General features: G+C 41.8%; 1 protein-coding gene across 6 annotated transcripts in view; it reads right to left on the bottom strand.

The window, feature by feature from the left end:
• Positions 1–21,552, bottom strand: part of CMKLR2 (chemerin chemokine-like receptor 2) — a 45,232-nt gene that overhangs the window by 9,663 nt on the left and 14,017 nt on the right. For 4 of the 6 annotated variants that reach the window (XM_082689142.1, XM_082689143.1, XM_082689141.1 and 1 more), the window contains one exon: positions 1,968–2,037. The gene's annotated coding sequence lies outside the window, so the exon portion shown is untranslated. Of the gene's footprint in view, positions 1–1,967; positions 2,038–19,575; positions 20,042–21,552 lie in introns of those variants that run through there. The other 2 variants (XM_082689145.1, XM_082689146.1) reach the window with 2 other exon arrangements.

The following is a 21,552-nucleotide window of genomic DNA, read 5'->3' as shown; positions in this document are numbered from 1 at the left end:
GATTTAATAGATCGTAAAGCCTAAACCCTTCTCTGAATAAACAGATTTCACTGCGAGAGTCCTGGTGGAAAGCGTGATGATAAATTGTCTGCAAAACCCAGATGACTTTGGGGAAGGACATCTGGTAGAAATGTGTATCATTAAGCTTTTAAAGGTGGCTTTCAACTTTTAAACTTTTAAATGTGGCTCGGCTATAGAGGGAAACATTTTGTTTGTCTACCTTGACAAAACACAAAGATTCCTTCTGGCAGAACATTTGGTGAATGCAGAAGGGTTTCATTTAGTTCCATAGTGAGGAGTTCGATGGATTTTTATGGACAATTGCAGAAGTCTTAAGAAAATGTAGTCTCCACTCTACTTGGAACAGAGAGAAGGATTTGATGTTGCTGATCTTTGTCTATGAGGATTGCCTGTGTAGAGCTCCCCCATAAACCGTGGTTAAAAAATTCAAGAGCTGAATGTGCCTCTTGAGAGATCCTTGTGGAAACTTGAGGGAACATGTATTTAGCTTCAGAATGAATGACAGAAATGAGGAGAAAGAATTGATAGACATGACAGAGAAAATCTGGTGAAAACCACAGATCCGTGACCCAGCAAACTTGCAAACTTGAATTTCCAAGGGCTGTCTTCTTAGGGAAGAGAGAAGAGAGTTTTTTTTTTTTTTTTTTTTTTTTTTTTTTTAAAAGAGTGTGTGTGTGTGTGTGTGTGGGGTGTTTGGAGGCATTGCTCAGTATTTTCCACTAGCTATCAAATATAAACTCTACACCACACCCCAGACTGTTCTCAAGATCTTTGACATCAGCAGAATATTTTGCTGCCCTCTGGATGAACAGCCTCTACTTGGAAGCTATTACAGTAAAGCAATGCTTATAAAGATACTCTGTTGATTCGGTCAAGGGAAGCAAAGGAGGTTTAAAGAACGAAAGTTTGGGTTGTTTCAATGTTCCAGCAGGTGCTTCCTGCTGGTTGGGTGGGGATGCAACCATGACTGTCACATTGCTTCTCCTGGCTTCTCCTGGCATCACTTATCCATTAATAGAAAAGCATCTTGCCTATCTACAGTTCCTATGTCATTTATTACTTAATTTCAGACATTAAGATAAATAACAACAGTCCTTGACATACTAGAAAGATGGAAGTATTTTGGTTTGGCTCAAAAAAAGGCAACAAAAAAAAGGGGGAGCGCCGGGTAATGAAGCCCTTGAATGTCATGTTCAAGTATTTGGATTTTATTCCATTGCCAGTTGGGAGCAAATAAAAATGTTTGTAGCAGGGAGGGACACCATTGAACCTTTGTTTTTGTAAAGATCATCTGGCAGTGATTTAGGGAAATGTTGTCATGACTGAAGCCAAAGATGGAAGGGCCTCAGGCATGAGAGTGAGAATAAAGATGAGGGAGATATCTTTGATGGATATCATCTAGGAAATTAATAGACGCTTTCAGGAAGTTTAGCTAAACTGAGTATAACCTTCACAATAACTTTTTTATTGAATTGGCATTAAAATCAACCTCAGGAAAGCTAACTAATTTTAGGCATACACATGTTTTATTCACTTTTAAAGGCGATGGGGTTGGGAGAAAGTTCTTCCCAACTGAATCAAGTGGTAATGAAATGATACCTATTTTTCACTCTGTTGGGGTCCAGGTATTTTCATTAAAAGGCACCTGCAGGGGGCACCTGGGTGGCTTAGTGGGTTAAGCCTCTGCCTTCGGCTCAGGTCATGATCCCAGGGTCCCGGAATCGAGCCCCGTATCGGGCTCTCCGCTCAGCAGAGAGCCTGCTTCCTCTCTCTCCCCACCTGCCTCTCTGCCTACTTGTAATCTCTATCTGTCAAATAAAATAAATAAAATCTTAAAAAAAAAAAAAAAAAGGCACCTGCAGGCTGATTGGGAGTCTAAACCCCGGGTTTCATTTGAACAGTTGAACAGGACCCAGCACATATTTGCAAAGTCAACACCTACTTACGTTTCAGTTGTTCCAATGCTTCACTCAGAAGTTACGGTCCAGGTTTGAACAATCTATATGGCTCTGTGGACTGCCGGGAGAGAACAGTGAATGATTAACCTCGGGTCAGGGAGCAACCTTCAGGCTTAATTTGTTTGCGAGACTTTGAGCTAATGAACACACAGGTGTAATTGAATTATACAGCAATAAAGTGGTCCATGGCTCTGGAATCACTGCCTGTTATCAGATCCCAGTCGTACCTCTTCCTGGCTGTGGATTCTTGGACAAATCGCCTCCTAACTCAAATTCTCAACTTCCTCGCTTGTAAAGTAAGTGTAGTAATAGCACTAACTCGTAGGATTGCTGTAGTCATCACATAAGGAGAACCTCAAAAAGTGGTTTATTCAGGACCTTGCCCATAAAGCATACTCATGATTTGATTATTGATTATTACCAGTTCAGGACTAAATGCGGCACACGATAGCGGGGAAGGTAGAATAGAAGAGGACTTGTTTGTGTTACTTCATGAACAGTGTAAGAAGAGGGGCACCTGAGTGCCTCAGTTGGTTAAGTGTTCGACTCTTGATTTTGGCTCAAGTCATGATTTCAGGGGGCCTGCTTAAGATTCTCTCCCTCCCTCTCTCCCTCTGCCTCTGTCTCTAAAAAATAAAATAAAATAAAATAAAATAAAATAAAATAAAATAAAAATTTGTTTTGGGGGTGCCTGGCTGGCTCAATCAGGAGAGCAAGCCACTCTTGGTCTTGGGGTCATGAGCTCAAGTCCACATTGGGAGTAGAGACTACCTAAATAAATAACTTTTTAAAAAATTAAAAAAAAAAAGATTTTATTTATTTATTTGACAGAGATCACAAGTAAGCAGAGAGGCAGGCAGAGAGAAGGGGGGAAGCAGGCTCCCTGACAAGAGAGAGAGCCCGATGCGGGGCTCGATCCCAGGAACCCGGGATCATGACCTGAGCCGAAGGCAGAGGACCCAACCCACTGAGCCACCCAGGCACCCCCTAAATAAGTAACTTTTAAAAGTATAAATAAATACTTGCTTTGCTTTGGGAGGCCTGGGGGCTCACTTGGTCAAGTGTCTGCCTTCAGCTCAGGTCATGGTCTTAGGATCCTGGGATTGAGCCCCACATCCGAGCCCCACAGCCAGCTCCCTGCTCAATAGGGAGCCTGCGTCTACTTCTCTTCTACCTGCTTGTGCACACACACACTCTCACTCTCTCAAATAAATAACTAAATTCTTTCTTTAAAAAACTTGTTTTGTGGGCTTCATATTTTTAAAAAGATTAAATCTGTATGGGGTTCACACATTGTTAGATGCTGCCTTCTGACGGTGTTTGAGTTGGGGGGGGGTCCCTGTGTCTAGCCGTCAGATACCATTATTATCCCCATATCTGGCCAAGAATGGTAAAAATGGAATACTCTAGAGCATTTTAGTCTTCTTACTTCTCTCTTTTAAATAAGCTATTTATTTACTTTTGAATAAGGATATGGTCTAGGCCTTTTTACTTTTTTCTTTCTTTTTAAATGTAAGCTTTATGCCCAACATGAGGTTCGGACTCATGGCACCAAGATAAGATTTTCGATCAAGACGCACATATTCTACCAACTGACCCAGCCAGGAACCACAACATAGTCTAGGTCTTTATTTCACTTCTTTCCATATTTTACCGAGTCTGGGAGAATCACCACCGTCAATAACGTATGTTTCAAAGCCTTGGTCATAGCGAAGAGAAATCCCCAAATCAGCATTTCCTTGAAAAGAGATTTTTCAAGGAATTTTTTAGCAGAAGGGATGTGGGTACTGAATTTGAAAACCTTGATGGCACAGGACTTGTGTAACTTTATTTTTGTAGGGCATGACCGCACAACTGCTGGAGATCCGAATTTTTCCAATTTACTTTCTGAATATTTTCATTCATACAAATGGTCAACACTAAAGCTTTAATCGTTTTTAACGTCTCTGACAGTGTTATGTCTCCTGAAGAACGGATTCTGGAAGCAGGAGTCACAACAGGGCACTTCACCGATTACATGACTCCTCAGAAGTAGACACCACTCATGGTTTAAATTCTGAAAAGCCAGGGGCACACAGTATAATGCCGTGCAGGCTACCATAGCGTACCTGTTTTCTATTTCATCATTACCTGGTCTGAAGATGTCTTGTTTCTCAATCACATTTTGTCCATGACATTTACAAAAGTGTAAGGGGGAATAGCCGATTTAGGGTGAAAACTGCATAGGCAGCCATTTGAGTCTTATTTTAATTTATACTAAGACATTTCCTTTGTTAAGGAAAGAGAAGGCCTGGGTGCCTGGGTGCCTCAGTCGGTTAAGGGTCAGATTCTTGGTTTCGGCTCAGCTCATGATCTCATGTGTCCTGAGATCGAGCCTTGCATCAGGCTCTGCTCTCAGTGGGGAGTCTGCTTGAGTCTCTCCCTTTGTCCCTGCCCCGCTCACATGTTCTCATGCTCTCTCTCCTAAATAAATAAATCTTAAGAAAAGAAAAAAGAAGAAGAAGAAGAAGAAGAAAGAAAAAGAGAGAGAGAGAGGCTATTCTCCTAAAGGGGAAGGAACAGAAGTCAAGGGACTTGCAGAATAGACTGAATTTGTAGCCACTTCACAAAACAATACTGTGTATCCCTCTGAGAGGTAGTAAGTGAACTTGGTCAAGGAGGTGGAAGGGAAACTTGTTTTGGTTGCAAGAGTAATGTTTTTTCAACACAGCAGCAAAAATGTGCGGGGTGGAGGGAAGGGCGACAATTCTAGAACTTCCTCCCATTCATGGAAGATTATTCCTGACAATGTGTTTGCCTTTCTCCCACCCTTGGAGGACATGGGAGGGGGTGTGGTCACAGAAATGTAGTCACAGAAGATAAAACAAAGCCTAAGTCGAAAATCTTGCCAATCGATCACTATCAAACAGTTGAGTGCCAGAACCATTCTTTTGATGGTTTCGAGCTTTTCATCATGAACATTTAAGATTATTTTATGGTAATGGAAACAAAGCTGGCAGCCTCACCGCTACCTTGTCATGGTCAGTCTGCGTCAGGAGTAGTTTGTTGAGGTCATCCAAACAGATTTGGAGAAGACCACTGGGAAGCAAAAGCAGTGTAAGGGAGGGACTCAGGGGACTGAAATGACTTGACGTTATGTCTTTGTTGACATGTTTGAAGCAAACCAGCAAGAAAAAAACACTGAAGGAGTCTGATATCTGTCTTCAGATACTCAAAGATGAGGAAAAAGTGAGACACTTATTCTCTGTGTTTCTCATGTTGGAGCTATGGCAAAAAAAAAAAAAAAAAAAAAAAAAAAATGTTGGCATTGCAGCCAGGAAAATTTTGGCTTAGTAGAAACAAGAATTTATAGCTGTTCAAAACGGAGAATGTTAAAAATCAGCAGCCAACAAATTGAGCAAACAGATGCATAACATTGGGTGGGCACTGAGGGATTCGGGCACAGGTTGGCGGCCGGATAGGGAGGCCCCAGAAGGCGCGGAAGCACGCGAGAAGGGGGTCTTAAACTTCATCTTCTAAGAGCAAGAATCTATGACAACTTTTTTTCAGCCTACTTTTGAGCCCTTATTTTCTATGTACTTTATTAGGAAACTGAAGATGAGGAAAATTGCAAAACTTGGAAAAACCATTTGGCTGGCAACCTGGCATGGTCTGAATTCTTATCCAAATATGTGAATGTGCATGCTCTTAACCTTTAGGCATCCAAGGCACAAGAAGCCTTTCTCAAGCAGGAGAGAGTTTTGTTTTTTTGGTTTTTTTTTTTAGATTTTATTTATTTATTTGACAGGCAGAGATCACAAGTAGGCAGAGAGAGAGGAGGAAGCAGGCTCCCCGCTGAGCAGAGAGCCCGATGCGGGGCTCAATCCGAGGACTCTGGGATCAGGACCTGAGGCGAAGGCAGAGGCTTTAACCCACTGAGCCACCCAGGTGTCCCTGCAGGAGAAATTCTGAGAATGATACCTACTTAGAGAACAATTCGACCTTCCTGTACTAGAGCTATCCCTGTGGTTAAATGAAAAAACAAAAGGAAACAAAACATGAAGCCCTCTTCCCTATACATGAGGACTCCTAGCTAGGACGAAGCTGAGAATGACAGAAGAGAGCTGCTTGGGCTCTTTGTTGGACTTCCTCACCACTCACCACCTGCCCCCCCGTACCCCTTGGCCCAGAGGACGCCCCTGTGAGCACAGATTGTAACTCTGAGCTCCGGTCACAAAGGTGTATTAATCCTGCTTCATAGGCCCCTGTTTGCCCAGAACCTATTCTATTCCTGGCGCTGGTTCTGACTCTGCTGTTAAAGTCTCTGAAAAATGTGGAAAAAGTGAAGAACCAAACTGTCTGACCAGGACCCTAGACCACCTCCCATGTAGCTTCCCGGCAGCTGGGTTTGCGAGGACATTCAGACAAATGCGTATTCTTACTGCTCCGGAGCAGCGGTCTGCCGTGGTGAACTGGACCATACGTGATCCTGGAGGACAGAATTTGCCAAAGGCTTCTCCTTTCCTCCTGGATTCACTGGGATTTCTTCTTGGCTTCCTAAGAGCAAGGGTACTTTCAAATGGTATACACATATCCAGGTCCTAGCTTACCACTTCGGGCATAGGACATGAATGAGAGAGAAGAAAACAGAAAAGGGGAAGAAAACTTTTTTTTTTTTTTTTTTTTTTTTAAGATTTATTTATTACTTGAGAGAGAGAGACAGAGAGAGCACAAGCCAGGAGAGAGGCAGAGGCAGGCGAGAGAGAATCAGACACCGTGCTGAGCTGGAAACCTGACGTGGGGCTCCATCCCAGGACCTGGAGATCATGACCTAAGCCCAAAGCAGATGCTTAACCATCTGAGCCACCAAGGCACCCGGGGAAGAAAACTTTTAACCCAGTTTCTACTTCTGATCAAAGCCCTCCAACCAAACCTCCCCTCGAGGCTCCATTTTGTCCGGAGCCTTTGAAGGGAACCGGGTTCATTATGGACACAGTGTTCCCTAGAGATTAGCATGATCCACTGTCACATCTCGAGTTTCCCCCACGCTCTTGTCTCTTTCTTTTTTCTCTTTTAAAAGATTTTATTTGTGTTGCCTGGGTGGCTCAGTCAGTTAAGTGGTTTGCTTTCTGCTCAGCTGATGACCCCAGGGTCCTGGGATAGAGCCCTGCATAAGGTTTCCTGCTCAGCAGGAAGCCTGCTTCTCCCTCTGCCTGCTGCTCCTCCTGCTTGTGCGTTCACGCATACTCTCTCTGACAAATAAATAAATAAAATCTTAAAAAAAAAAAAAAACAAAAAAAAACGTGAGGGGCGCCTGGGTGGCTCAGTGGGTTAAAGCTGCCTTCGGCTCAGGTCATGATCCCAGGGTTCTGGGATCGAGCCTCGCATGGGGCTCTCTGCTCAGCGGGGAGCCTGCTTCCCCTTCTCTCTCTGCCTGCCTCTCTGCCTGCTTGTGATCTCTGTCTGTCAAATAAATAAATAAAATCTTAATAAAATAAAAAATAAAACAAACCTGAGCCATTTTGCCTCAATACTTTGTGATACTTTGTGATCTCTGAACATCTGGGCATCTCACTCTATATATTCAATGATCCCACTACAACTTACAATTATAATAATAATTTACTATTATCCCAGACTTGGGAATTATTTCTTTATTGTTTGCCCTCTTAGCTCCCCCAAGAGTCAGATTGCATGAAGGCCCAAGATCAGGGTAAGGCAAGTGAGGTAGGGTCATATAAGAGCAGGGCCGTATCCTGACTTTGCTTAAAATTTTGGTGTTTGTTTTTTTTTTGTCCAGCAGATGTTTTACATTCATTTTGATTAATGAGATTTTGGATACTTGTGACAATTTTGTGTCAATTGCCTCATCCTAGTGTTGGCCCTGCGATAACACTTGACCCCATCTAAGTCCGCAGGTAACCGAGTAGCTGGGTGTGTTGAATAAGTTTCAGAACTAATTACAAGTGGTTCTAAGTCTTAGTTCTGCATGTCACTACTGCACGTCTTTGGATGAGTCCCCTTCCTATTGGGACCGCACGGGTCTCCTCTAAAAAACACAGGGGACATTTAATTTTAAACTTTTATGAGAAGCACCAAGATGGCTGGACAACGTATTCTAGCTCTTTAACTATCCTCCCTGCCTCCAAACAGCACCAAATCTGGTGCTTTGCAGGGAGTGGGTATTCAAAAAATATCTTCTAGTCAATGCTTTTTGCACATTGAAACAAAATTAGAGACCAAGGTCCAAAATGAAAAGCCTGCACAAATTAGAAACATTCTGCGAATAAAACAGAAACCTCCCCCAACAAGAACACTGTCCCTTCCTCATTCTTCCCAGAAAAAAAAAAAAAAAAAGAAAGAATTTAAAATCATTGCTTTCTGATTTATTTAATTATGGCAAATTCTTTTTTTTTCCGGGAAATATTCTATTCAAATATTTCAGGTTTTGAGTGAAGCAGACTTGTGTAATCACCCAACCCTCAGGGATTTCTTTCCATCTAAAGATACTAGTACCACCCTAATGAGTCAGATTTCATAAAATGTAACATCTGTGAGAAAAGGTTATAAACATGCGATGGTGCCCAAAACAGCTGTGGAACTTCCGAAGAAATAGAATCTCCACTTCCTAACTAGTTCTTCATATCTCCACTTCCTAACTAGTTCTTCATATTTTAAGTTTGCATAACTAGAAGGTAAGGAGAGAGCGTATTCATAGGCTCCTCTCTTCTTTCCTTGACTAAGAAAAAAATAAATGAAGAAAGAAAGGAAGGAAGGAATTGGGGAAAGAAAGGAATATCGTCAGATCCTGGTTCAGTGGTAAAACATCGGACTGTATTTTAAGAGCTTTCTTTTATTCTTAGTTCATCTTACAATAGGCATCTTTTCCATTTACCTACTGTCTATAGTGGTAGCAATGAGAGAGAAGAGCCACTTCTGAGACCTCTTAACTATATTATTTTGTAAATTGGTTCTGGACACACTAACCATACAATAAAATAATCTGCATTTATTTAATATCTTTCTTTCATCTTTGATACCATTCACCTTGTCCCAGAGGCAGAGGTCTGGTACTTGATGGAAAGGAAAGAGATCTTGTGGAGGTCGTTAAATACAGTGGTGCGGGAGAAAGAATGGATGTTTGCAAATCCCGCACTGCTTCTATCGCTTTAGTACTTGGAGAACTCAAAAGCCAAGGGCTTCACCAGGTGCTCAAATCAGAAAATATCTCGGCATCTACACAAGTCCTATAATATATCTTCAGATAAACATAATATAAGCGGTTTGCTTCCTCGCAAGGAAGTTGGAAGGAACTCAGCAACAAACCACTTGATAGAAGAAAAACAATTTTTAATTTTACTTTTAGCAAAGGTTCCTGCATCTTTTCTGTTCATCACAGATTTCCACTAATGAGGCAAAGTTAGACAAACCGTTTTAAGCCTAAAGTCCAATTACAGAAAGTTTTTAAAAGCAGAAAAAGCATGTGTGTGGGTGGCTCAGTTGGTTAAGCCTTTGGCTAAAGCCGTGGTCCCAGAGTCCTGGGATCAAGTCCCACATCAGGCTCCCTGCTCAGCGGGGGGGTCTGCTTCTCCCTCTGCTTGTGCTTTCTCCTTCTTTCTCTCTAATAAGTAAATAAAATATTTAAAAAATATAAAAATAAACAAATAAAAGCCAAAAAATGGCAATTCTAAAATCATCTTTAAAACCACAATACAGGGGTGGTGCCTGGGTGGTTCAGTCTTTAAGTGTCTGCCTTTAGTTCAAGTTCCAGGGTCTTGGGATCGAGCCCTGCATCAGGCTCGGCAGAAGAGCCTGCTTCTCCCTCATCCTCTGATCTTCTCCCTGCTTGTGTGCTCTCCTCTTTCTCAAATAAATAAAGAAAATCTTAAAAAAAAAAACAACCCACCATACAGAGTCATATTAATAGTAACCATAGAGAGCTTGAGTTGAAGACACTTTAGTTTTGCTTGCATTCAAGATAATCAAGTTTTGAAAAAAGATACTCAGAATGGCCTTCCTATTACTTCTTAAAAAAAAAAAATCTAATTTCACCATAATGACCTGGAGAATAGGACTTCACGGGAGTGTCCAGAATGTTCGTTAGAAATTACCTGTCTTCTCTCACTTCAGAATTCACTTGTTAAGCAACATCTGCATTGAACTTTATACCAGTTACAGTATAAAACAAATCATCTCCTGACAGGTTCTCCTGGTTGGTAATGTGCTTAGGCAGCAATTACAGGCCTTGAATTTTTTTCCTAAGATGGATTTGGTAAGCCTACATCAAAGAGATACAGAAGATGGGCTAATGGCTTACTCAGTGCCTTTTTATCATCCAAGAGAAGGGAACTGATGTGGTCTGCCTGGGCAGGGTCTCAGCCCACCACCTCCACTCACATTTCCATGATGTGCACCATTCACCAAAGGCACTGTGACTAGTGTCCTGTGGCAATCTGTTCTGAGGTTTAGATGTGCTAAAATTTCTGCTCCAAAGTAAGACTTCTCCTTGACCGTGAGCTCTATGTGAGTCCACAAAGGGATGTGACTGCTTTAAAAAAAGGAAAGAAAAAAAAAAAAAAAGATGAATTTGTCCTTGAGCTGTTCTAATAGAATGAAGGGAGTGTTTGTCCAACTGTGCTTGAACCAGTCAGGTTGTACCTGGGAGTGTTATACTCTTTTCTGAGAATTACAGTTTTGGAGGAACAGTGATAAACTAGAGCATATCCAGAAGAGACACAACAGGACAGAGAGAAGGCTTGAAATGACATCATGTGAGGAATGCAGAATGAATTGGTGGAAGCTATTTATTCCAGAAAAGAAAGGACAGGATAACCTTTTTTTAGAATTTATTTTTTTTTGGTAATTTCTGTACCCAACATGGTGTTCGAACTTATGACCCTGAAATCAAGCGTCACATGCTCTTCTGACTGAGCCAGGTGCCTTAGAGGAGGGTAACTTTTTTTTAAATGGCTCATGGTCTTTTATGCAGATGAGGGAGCTCTTACCTGACCAGAGAGCAAAACGAAGGAGAGAAAGACACATTTTATTTCCAAAAAAGGCAACATTTTCTAAAGATGAGAGTTGTTTAAAATCGGGGTTTATTTGTTTAAAAAATATTTATCAAAAATATTTTAGAAAATATTTATTAAGCATCTACAGTATGTTCTAAGCCCCAAACAGTAGTGAGTAGCGGTGAACAGAACCCACGCAGCTTTCCTCCTGGTGCAAAGCTATGTCAGATGATGGCCTACTTTTCACGAATGGAGGTGTTGAATAAGGCAACTGAGAACTGAGGGTTTTTGTAGGAGGAAATCAGGAATTAAGTGTGACCGGGCTTGATGTTGTCTAAAGTTCTGCTAACTCTGAAACTCTACTATTTTTTTTTTTTGTTAAGACTTTTTTGGGGGCACCTGGGTGGCTCAGTCCTTAAGTGTCTGCCTTCAGCTCAGGTCATGATCCCAGGGTCCTGGGGTCAAGCCCCGCATTGGGCTCTCTGCTCGGTGGGAAGCCGGCTTCTCCCTCCCCCACTCTCCCTGCTTGTGTTCCTTCTCTCGCTGTCTCTCTCTCTGTCAAATTAAATAAATAAAATCTTAAAAAAAAAAAAAAAAGACTTTTGTTTATTTATTTGACACAGAGAGAGAGACACAGCGAGAGAGGGAACACAAGCGTTGGCGGGGGTGGGGGTGTGGGGGCGGTGGGGGCGGTGGGAGAGGGAGAAATAGGTTTCCTGGTGAGCAGAGAGCCCAATGCAGGGCTCTATCCCAGGACCCTGGAATCATGACCTGAGTCAAAGGTAGATGCTTAACAACTGAGCCACCCAGGAGCCCCTGAAATTAATGTTATACCTGTTACAGTTGGTTGGCTCTCCTGGCCCCTGGTCAGGATGTACAGTCTGATTCTGTGGCTTAGCCATAATGTCCTGCCAAGCCATGCCTATACGCAGTGCCTGCTTCACTAAGGGGTTTTGGAAGGATGGGGTGCATGAAGGATAAATGTATGCCATATAATGTACCGTGCAGGGAAACAATTTTCTTATGTCTCATTTTCACTCCCAAAGATGTAGCAGCCATTTGTCCTCATTTTCATCTTTTTCAACTTGCCCTTAGTCAGGGGAAGGGGAGTTCTCTCTTTACAAACCGATTTCTATCTTTAATCTCTTTGAAAGAGGGTAACGTTAGTATGGCCAAAGATTATGGAATTATTGAGGTGCCTGGATGATTTAGCTGGTTAAGTGCCAGACTTTTGATTTCGGCTCAGGTCATGCATAGTCTCAGGGTCGTGTTATCGAGCCCTGCATCGGACTCTGTGCTCAGGGGGAGTCGGCTTGCGATTCTTCTCTCCTTCTCCTTCTGCCCCTCCCCCTGCTGGCACACGAGTGCGCGCGCTCTCTCTCTCTCTTTCAGACAAATCAATCTTTAAAGATCATAGAATTATAGTCTGTTAAAGTGAAATGGGCTGTCAGAGACAACTTAATCTAGTCCCTTCATTTTATACATAAGAAAAACAGAGAGTTAGGAGAACACATAAAGACCTGAATATGGAGTGGTGGGGGCAGGAAAGAAAAACAAAAAATCCCTGAATACCTAAGACGGAAGCACTAATAATTACTAGCATTTTAGGCAAAATATCGACTTTGGGCCCAGAGAGTTTTATAAAGAATCATGAGGAATTTCTAGAAATTACAAAGTTGATATTGGAATTTATTTTACTGGATGCATAAAATAGGAGCTTAGACCCAGTCAAAGGGAGAATGTAAACTAGAAGATCTATCTGAAGAGGATACTTAAAATGTAGCACAGCGAGACAATGAGATGGAAAATAGGAAAGAAAGCCTAAAAAATAAAGGACAGAGTAAAGCGGTCTAACATATTATCAAATCAACATGGCAGAAGGGAATAAAGCCTTGTGCTAACTAGGTGGTTAAAAGTAGGACCCCAGTCAAAGTCTAGTTGATACGTGGGTGTTTTGAGCATCTAAAAATAGGATTATAAAATAATGAATGCCCATAATATCCCTTTTTTAAATAATTTTTTTCTATTTACTTGCCAGAGAGAGAGAGAGAGCACAAGCAGGGGCAGTGGCAGGCAGAGGGAGAAGCAAGATCCCCACTGAACAGGACCCTGGGATCATGACCTGAGCCGAAGTCAGGTGCCCCCAGGTGCCCCCAAAATATTCCTGGTCAGCACAGAGGGAGATTGATTTGGGGATCATTCAATCTGGTGATTCTGAAGAGGACAGGGACACCTTTGCTCTGCCCTGACATGGGTTGTGTTTGAAAACAGGATGCCTTTGGCCTTGACCAAATATGGAACAACTCCCTAAGAGAATAAAATCGGAAGACAAAAACTCATTCTAGAAAGAAGTCAGTACCAGGCTTCTAAGACCTTTTGTAAAATTATGGAATGTCTGGAAATTTCTCATACTGATCGTGTTTCTGGTATCTACTATTCTCCCCTGGTGATTAGCAAGAAAAGAATTAAGGTAATAATAGATGTTTGTGGAGCGAAGAATATGGCAGTTGGACAGATGCACAACAAGAGGAATGGGTAGAGCCAGCCCCTGAGGGAGAGGGAGGTGTCTGAGTTCCTGGGGCTCTCACGGATAAGGAGAGAACACAGGAGGTGCTTGGAGCCTCGCTCTGGGGTTGAATAGCAGAGAGAGACAAGTGGGATTCTCCAGCAAGGCGGTCAGTGGAATCTACATTACTCCTTGCGCCAGCCTATCTATCTATCTATCTATCATCTATCTATCTATCTATAAGTGACAGTGGATGCGGATCCCTCCTAATAGCCCAAAAGCTGGGGGGGAGTTATGTTTCTGGCAATATGGTACTCTAGATACTCTAGATATTCTTTAAACACCTTTCACTACATTTTTTTTTTAAAGATTTTATTTATTTATTTGACAGAGAGAAATCACAAGTAGACAGAGAGGCAGGCAGAGAGAGGAAGGGAAGCAGGCTCCCTGCTGAGTAGAGAGCCCGATGTGGGACTCGATCCCAGGACCCTGAGATCATGGCCTGAGCCGAAGGCAGCGGCTTAACCCACTGAGCCACCCAGGCGCCCCCACCTTTCACTACAAAACCTTGAAAACCACTGGATTAAACATAACAAAATCATCTTTTTAAGTGTATGGCTGAGGTGGCAAGAAAGTAAGGAAAATTCTTAGAGGCTTGAACAGAAATGGGCGGGGGGGGATCAGGAATGCATAGAGACATCAAAGCCATGGCTTATGCAACCTTTCCTTTGTTGTTACCACCACGCAAAGCTCAGAAGGTATAATGTAGGACCCGAAAATTTCCTTAAACGCCTGGAACCCATAAGTCTCCCAGTTTCTGGTGAGGGGCGCTCGCGCATGCTGGGAGCACACTTTTCACTCTGCCTTAGCCGTCATTTTCTGCTTGCAGAAACTTCAAGGTCATCCAAGGTGAAAGATTAAGGCCTTTTCCTGCATCTCTTGGCAATGCACAGGACCCTGGGCACCAGCACAGCCCTATACTTGATTCTTGATATATGTCAGAGCTTTTCAAAGCCTCTCTGTATGTCATATTCCTCAGTCTTCCTTTTAAAACTTTTGCTTAGGGGCGCCTGAGTGGCTTAGTCACTTAAGTGTCTGACTCTTGGCTCAGGTCACGATCTCCGGGTCTTGAAACAACCTGGCATTCAGCTCCCTGCTTAGTAGGGAGTCAGCTTCCTCTTTCTCCCTCTCCCTCTGCCCACTCCCCCATGTGCATAACTGCACACACGTAGGATCTGTCTCTCTCAAATAGGTAAATAAATCTTTAAAAAAATTTTATAAGTGAAGCTTTTGGTTAGTCTAATGCTTTCCCTCAACTGGTATCCACCTCCTCAGGCAGCTGCAAAACTAGTAACTGCTGTTACTATTTTCAATAAATGCTTAAGGGGGGGGGACGACTTTTCACAGTAGGTGAGCTGACCTGACTTAGGTCAAATACAGATGTTTTGCAAGTGAGGCTTTGCAGGAAGCCACCAGGCAGGTCACAATAATTTTCGGGGAATGAAGCTTTTAAGGAGCTCCAAAGCTATTTTCTGTTCCTTCCAGTTGCTCCCAGGCTGCTGGTCTTCACGGGGAATGCAGGTTGTCAGCTTTCTAGAAGACTGCACCGCGGGGGAAGACTAGAGCAAGTTACAAATGTTACACAGCTCCCTTCTTCTACTGAGATGAAGCCGTTTTAAATTTTGTTGTTTTTGTTTTTGATGAACACTCCCAGATTGTTGCAAGCCTTTGGATAAATATCAGAGTTCTGGAGAAGTGGATTCAGACCATTTTGCCAGCTTCTTGTTGCTTTGTGGAGGAGACCGTTTTCTGAGGTCCTTACTGTGCTAGTTTTACTCCTGGCACCTGGATGGAGAGTTTGAATAGGCATATTTTGCACATATGGGAGCCACGTGGCTCAAGCAGCATGGTGTTCTTTAAAAAATTAGGCTTAGGGGTGCCTAGCTGAAGCGTCCAACTCTTGGTTTCAACTCAGGTCATGGTCTCAGGGTTGTGAGATCGAGCCCCGGGTGAGGCTCTGTGCTCAGCTTGAGATTCTCTCTCTCCCTCTATCACTCTTGCTTGCCCCCACTCTCTCTTGCTCTAAAATAAATAAATCTTTTTAAAAATTAAAAACAAATTAAAAATTAGGCTTATTAAGTCTAAGAATAGCAATATAGCCCACATACTAATTAAACTCCTATGGAAACACGTATATTTTCCCAACACCTTCTTCTCCTTCCTAAACATGTTAATGGTAAAGACTATAAAAGTGAATGAGTGAATGAATCAATGAGTGAGTCGATCAGTCAGTCAGATTTGTGACTCATCAAAGGGTCTAGTAAGGGACTTAAACACAATGAATATTCAAGGAATGGTGCAGAATCAAAACATATTGGCTCCCACCGATACGCTATTTATTATATTTTATCCTCACATAACACTAAGTTCTTAGCTTTATATTTATCTCATATAAAGTTATAAATTTTATGTTGATGATTTCCCAGTTCCCTTAATGTTTATGGGATATATCTTGGTTTGGGTGAAAAATGAGTACTAGAATAAAGTTTTAACAATAAATTCTTTCCATAAAAGAAAGGAAAAAAGGGGAGAGGAGGGATGGGGGAAAGGAGAGGGGGAGAGAGGAAGAGCCTCCTGGCCCTTGTCAAGGTGGTGGCCACTGACAAATTTTGAAAGTATTTGACTAATACCTAGCAGAGATAATTATTTTCCATCAAAAAACTTATAACTAGCTCAATTGAAGGACATTAGTTAAAGGAGCCTGTCTGGAAATAATCTGAAAAGATCTTTGTGTCTCATGTCTTCCTTAATTTGTTATAATGAATGAGTCATAATATTTTAAGAGGATTAGAGCTGCTTATAATGAGTGCTACATTTAAAGGACTAAAGAAGCTTTAGTAACAATATAATATAATATGATTATGGTACAACATAATATGATGGGACAAGATAATATGATTCTTTCATTTCCTGTTTTCACTAGCAAATTACAAAAAAAAAACAAAAACCCACAAAGCAGCTTTTTGTTTTGTTCTTTGCTGGAGAAGAAAATGTGAAGGTTAAGTAGTATCTGGCTATGCATACACACTCACACACACATAAATACTGAGTTAACTCAATTTTATAAATGTGTAATAAAATTGGTGTCATAAATCACTTTATCTCTTTACTTCTCTATGACTCTCCTTTATTAATAATGAATATAAAAGCAGGCCTTCAATGACTATGCTAGCAAAGACAGTCCACGTCTTTGAAAATTGTTTTATCTGTATTAATACTTAAAATCATCGCATTAAAAGCAAATCATATTTTCCCCTCAGTTCTTGTGACATTAAGTCACAAGAGTCAAATTTGAAAAACACTGAAAAAATAGGAAGGTTCTTCAAGACATCAAAACTCTCCCGTTTAGCCTTTGTCAAGGGAGCGCAAACAGAAGGGTAGTTCTGGATTAAAAGAGACAAGAGGGGGCTTGCCTGGCTGTGGGTGGGGCATCTGAGTCTTGATCTAGGGTCATGAATTCAAGACCCATATTACCTGTAGAGCTTGCTTTCTTTCTTTTTCTTTTTTAAAGTTTTTATGTACTTATATGAGAGAGAGAGAGCACAAGGGAGAGCATGAGCCATGGCGGGGGGCAGAGGGAGAAGCAGGCTCCCCGCTGAGCAGGGAGCCCACGCAGGGCTCGATCCCAGGACCCTGAGATCATGAACTGAGCTGAAGGCAGATGATTACCCCACTGAGCCACCCTAGATGCCCCTAGAGCTTGCTTTAAAAAAAAAAGAAAAAGAAAAAAAAGAAAAGAAAAATGTAATCTGTGACGATTGGTTAGATACTAATTTTTTGTATTTATCTTTTTTTTTTTTTTTTTTAAACTGAGGTAGAGTTACTGCATAGTCTAGATCCCAAACTTGTTGCCCTAGCTCAAGGGAGAACCATCAAGAGACAGTGTCTAATGAGCAGCCCTTCAGGGGCTCCTGCTACTACATAGAGCTCCCTTCCTGGGGACTTGCCTTCGAGAGTGGTTCACCTCCAGTGAGGACTGGAATAGAAGCAGAAAGGCCTGGCCATGGTGCCCAGTGGGGGACGATTCTGATGGGTCCACTTTAGCTTCGCAGGTCTACCTCTGGCTAGAGTTGCCGGTCCTCCCTTGCAGCTCAATTTCTCCCCCTACCCAGTTGTCTTTCCACCTTCCTTACAAAGGTATTGATCCTAAGGGTACAACCTAATATCTGATTATTAAACTCTGTCTCTGAGTTTTCTTCTAGAAGAACTCAACCTGTGATTCAAGATGGATACCAGGCAACCTCTAAATGAGGAGCTTTTTTTTTTTTTTTAAGATTTATTTACTTATTTATTTGACAGAGATCACAAATAGGCAGAGAGGCAGGCAGAGAGGCAGGCAGAGAGAGAGGGGGAAGCAGGCTCCCTGCTGAGCAGAGAGCCCGATGCAGGGGCTCGATCCCAGGACCCTGAGATCATGGCCCGAGCAGAAGGCAGAGGCTTTAACCCACTGAGCCACCCAGGTACCCCCCCAACCCCCAACCCCGCTTTATTTTGAAGTTCTGTTCTCTTTGAAAATGCTATTGTCATCAAAGACAAAGAAAGGCTATGGAAATGTTCCAGATTAAAACAGACTAAAGACACAGTGCAACTAAATGTACTATATGATGCTGGACTGCATCATATACTAGAGAAAAATAAAAGGCCAAAAAGAACATTATTGAAGCAATTGACAGAATTAGAACAAGGATTAGAGATTGATTAAATATTGTCTCAACATGTCCCGTGATTATTAGGTATACAGCAATTATGTAGAAGAATGCCCTTGCTTTTAGGAAATAGGCAGTAAAATATATAGGGAGAGGAGGGCATGGAGTATGCAGCTTCCTCTCAAATGATTCAGAAAAACAACATATATACATACACAGGCAGAATATAAATACAAAGCAACAAAAATTTAACAATTGGTGAATAGAGGTAAAAAGGGATTTGAAAGGATTCTTCGAATTTTTCTTGTAACTCTTTTGCAAGCTTGAGATTATCTTCAAATAATAAATTGAAAATATGTAAATATTCCAGGTCAACCAGCTATGCTAAAATGTTAATAATGGTTGAGATTACAAGGATGCAATTGTTCTCTGCGCTATTCTTTCAACTTTTTTGAATGCTTGGAATTTTTCATAAAAAAGGTTGGAAAAAAACACAGACCAGGATATTTGCTATATTTTGACTCTTTAAGACTTGCAAGACTACCTTTTGGAACACTGGACCCTGATTTCAGGTAGGGGCCGTTACTTTATGATTAACCGAGAGCATATATTAGCATACCAATTAGCCTCTGAAAGCTTCCCCCTTTCTCAAGCAGAGCTCTTTTTTTTTTTTTTTTTTTTTTTTACGATTTTATTTATTTATTTGACAGATATCAGAGGTAGGCAGAGAGGCAGGCAGAGAGAGAGGAAGGGAAGCAGGCTCCCTGCTGAGCAGAGAGCCTGACACAGGGCTCGATCCCAGGACCCTGGGACCATGACCTGAGCCGAAGGCAGAGGCTTTAACCCACTGAGCCATCCAGGTACCCCAACAGAGCTCTTTAAATCATTAATTATTTACCTCCTCTCTCTATGAAACCCCATTAGATATATAGTGTAAGCTCTGAGTACCCAAATTTGATCTTTTAGTCTCTGCTATATCCTTAGTTGCTAGAACAATTCTGAGAACATGGAATATGCTTAATAAATACCTGTTGAAAGAACAAATGAGGAAGATCTTACTTAAATAAATATAGACTTGTGTGTAAGTCAATAATTTCACCTACGAAACATCAACTTCTGTCATTATCGTCAAAATTAAATTTGGCTTTACTTTTTTGGCTTACTTTCTCTTTCTTACTGCAAGTTGGGAGCATCAGAATTCTGGAATTATCAGCAACCAAGTAGTTTATCTGGACAAACCTGAGCCAGGAAATAGCTTGAGGTAGTGCTGCTGGGCTCCTGGAGGGAGCAGCAGAGCCTTGAGGAAGCAAGCCCGCCAGGGCATGGAGTGTACAGTGACCTTGAGGAAGGAGGGGTAGCTGTGGCTCCTGGGGACCCACAAGGGGAGAACTCACCACGCTGGACAGAGCGAACTCGAATCCCAGAGAACCGATGTGCCACCACATGTGGAAGCATGAAGGCAGCCAGCGGAAGGAAGCCATGCATCCGAGAAAGTAGCTTATTTATTAGCTAAGAATCGACACTCACTCAGTCAGACCAGAAACTAATAAAGCTGCTGGAACTGGATCGGCCAGAAGTCAGAAGGCAGAAATCAGGACTGGAGCAGGAACCGAGAGAAACCTAAACAGATGTGGAAATAGCAAGAGCCTGCCCATCGGTTTTGTCTCATTTGGATGTCTGCCCACATGGAGCTGGCTGGAAGTGTTAACCACAGAACAACAGCCTCCCCATGACCACATCCCCCCTGGCAAACCACTGGCACTTGCTGGTGGTGCGGTGGCTAATGGGGGCTCGGTCCCAGCTGGCAAAGGTCACCCTGGGACACAAGACACTGTTGTTTCTGGGCATCCTCTCGATTCTACTTGACTCTACGGTACGGACTATTTCTACTCCCAACTCAGAGTTAGAACCCACTGAGCAAAGTATAACCAAGAGCCTTCAGTGTTTCATCCTTTATCCCCTGTCCAGTCCTCACCTTCTCATTTTCAAATCTAGAAAGTTGCTTGCTCCCTCCCTAGGCAACTTTTATTTAAAATAATTTGTTGAGGGGCGCCTGGGTGGCTCAGTCCATTAAACGTCTGCCTTCGGCTCAGGTCATGATCTCAGGGTCCTGGGATCGAGCCCTGCATCAGGCTCCCTATTTAGTGGGGAGTCCGCTTCTCCTCTTCCTTCTGCTGCTCCCCCCCCCCCAAAATAAATAAGTAAAATCTTCTAAAAAATAAAATAAATAATTGGTTTAAAATTTTAATTAGTTATTTTACACTGAATAATAAAGAATTATCCGTTTAGGGGCGCCTGAATGGCTCAGTCAGTTGAGCCTCTGACTTCAGCTCAGGGCACGATCCTGGAGTCTTGGAATCAAGCCCCGTGTGGGGCCACCTGTTTTGTGGAGAGCCTGCTTTTCCCTCCGCCTGCTGCTTCCCCTGCTTGTGCTCTCTCATTCTTGCTCTATCTCAAATAAATGAATAAATAAATCTTTAAAAAAAATTATCTGTTTAACTGAAAGACCCAGTAAATATCTAAAGTGTTTTCCAGGTGACATCTTACCATACTGTTTACAAAAACACACTCTTGACACATTGAAGTGGAACATTAGAATTAAAATCTAATTAGAATTTAAATTAGTGAAAAAAAAATCAGTACAGTGGGCTTAATACAGAAGTATAATGCAAGACATGCTTTATGATATGTAGGTGTCCTGAAAAATATGATTGAGTGGTCGTTGTGGGTTTTTTAAAGATCTTTTTAAAACATATTTTAAGTAATCTCTCCACCCAACAAGGGGCTTAAACTCAGAACCCCAAGATCAAGAGTTGCATGTTCTTCTGACCAAGCCAGCCAGGCCCCCCACACTTGGGTTTTATTTCAGATATTTTACCCATTTACAGTGACAGTACTACATAATGTTTCTTTGATCCATTTCATTAGAAAATACTCAGCCTATTGGCCTGTAAGAGGACTTTCCTAAAGATGTCATCAGTGTGACCAAGAGCTGAGTTGTTGTGGGAGGAGTTATTACTCCAAAAGCAGACAAAGTTAGTATACCTGCAAAACAGAGGTAGTAAAACAACAAAACGGTTTAACTTCTATGGATTAATGTAGAATTTTGCAGTAAGAAATTTCTGGAAAAAAACTATTTTACTTTCATTAATAAATTTATGAGTTTGGTTTAGTATATATATATATATATATTTTTTTTTTTTACATTGAATTACATTTGAAGAGGGATATAATGTCTTCAGTATTTACGGTCTGTCAGGAAAACTTGTGAAGATACTGAAAGGGGAAGACAGATTCCGAGGATCTTACCTAGTGTGTGTTTTTGGGTTCTCTGCCTGTTACTGTCTGAATATTTCACAATGGTGCGCATT

This window comes from Mustela nivalis (assembly GCF_964662115.1).
Source record: "Mustela nivalis genome assembly, chromosome: 11".
NCBI classification, from domain to species: domain Eukaryota; kingdom Metazoa; phylum Chordata; class Mammalia; order Carnivora; family Mustelidae; genus Mustela; species Mustela nivalis.
Note: the sequence above shows the minus strand (reverse complement) of the source record. Positions and strands in the feature narration are given on the sequence as shown.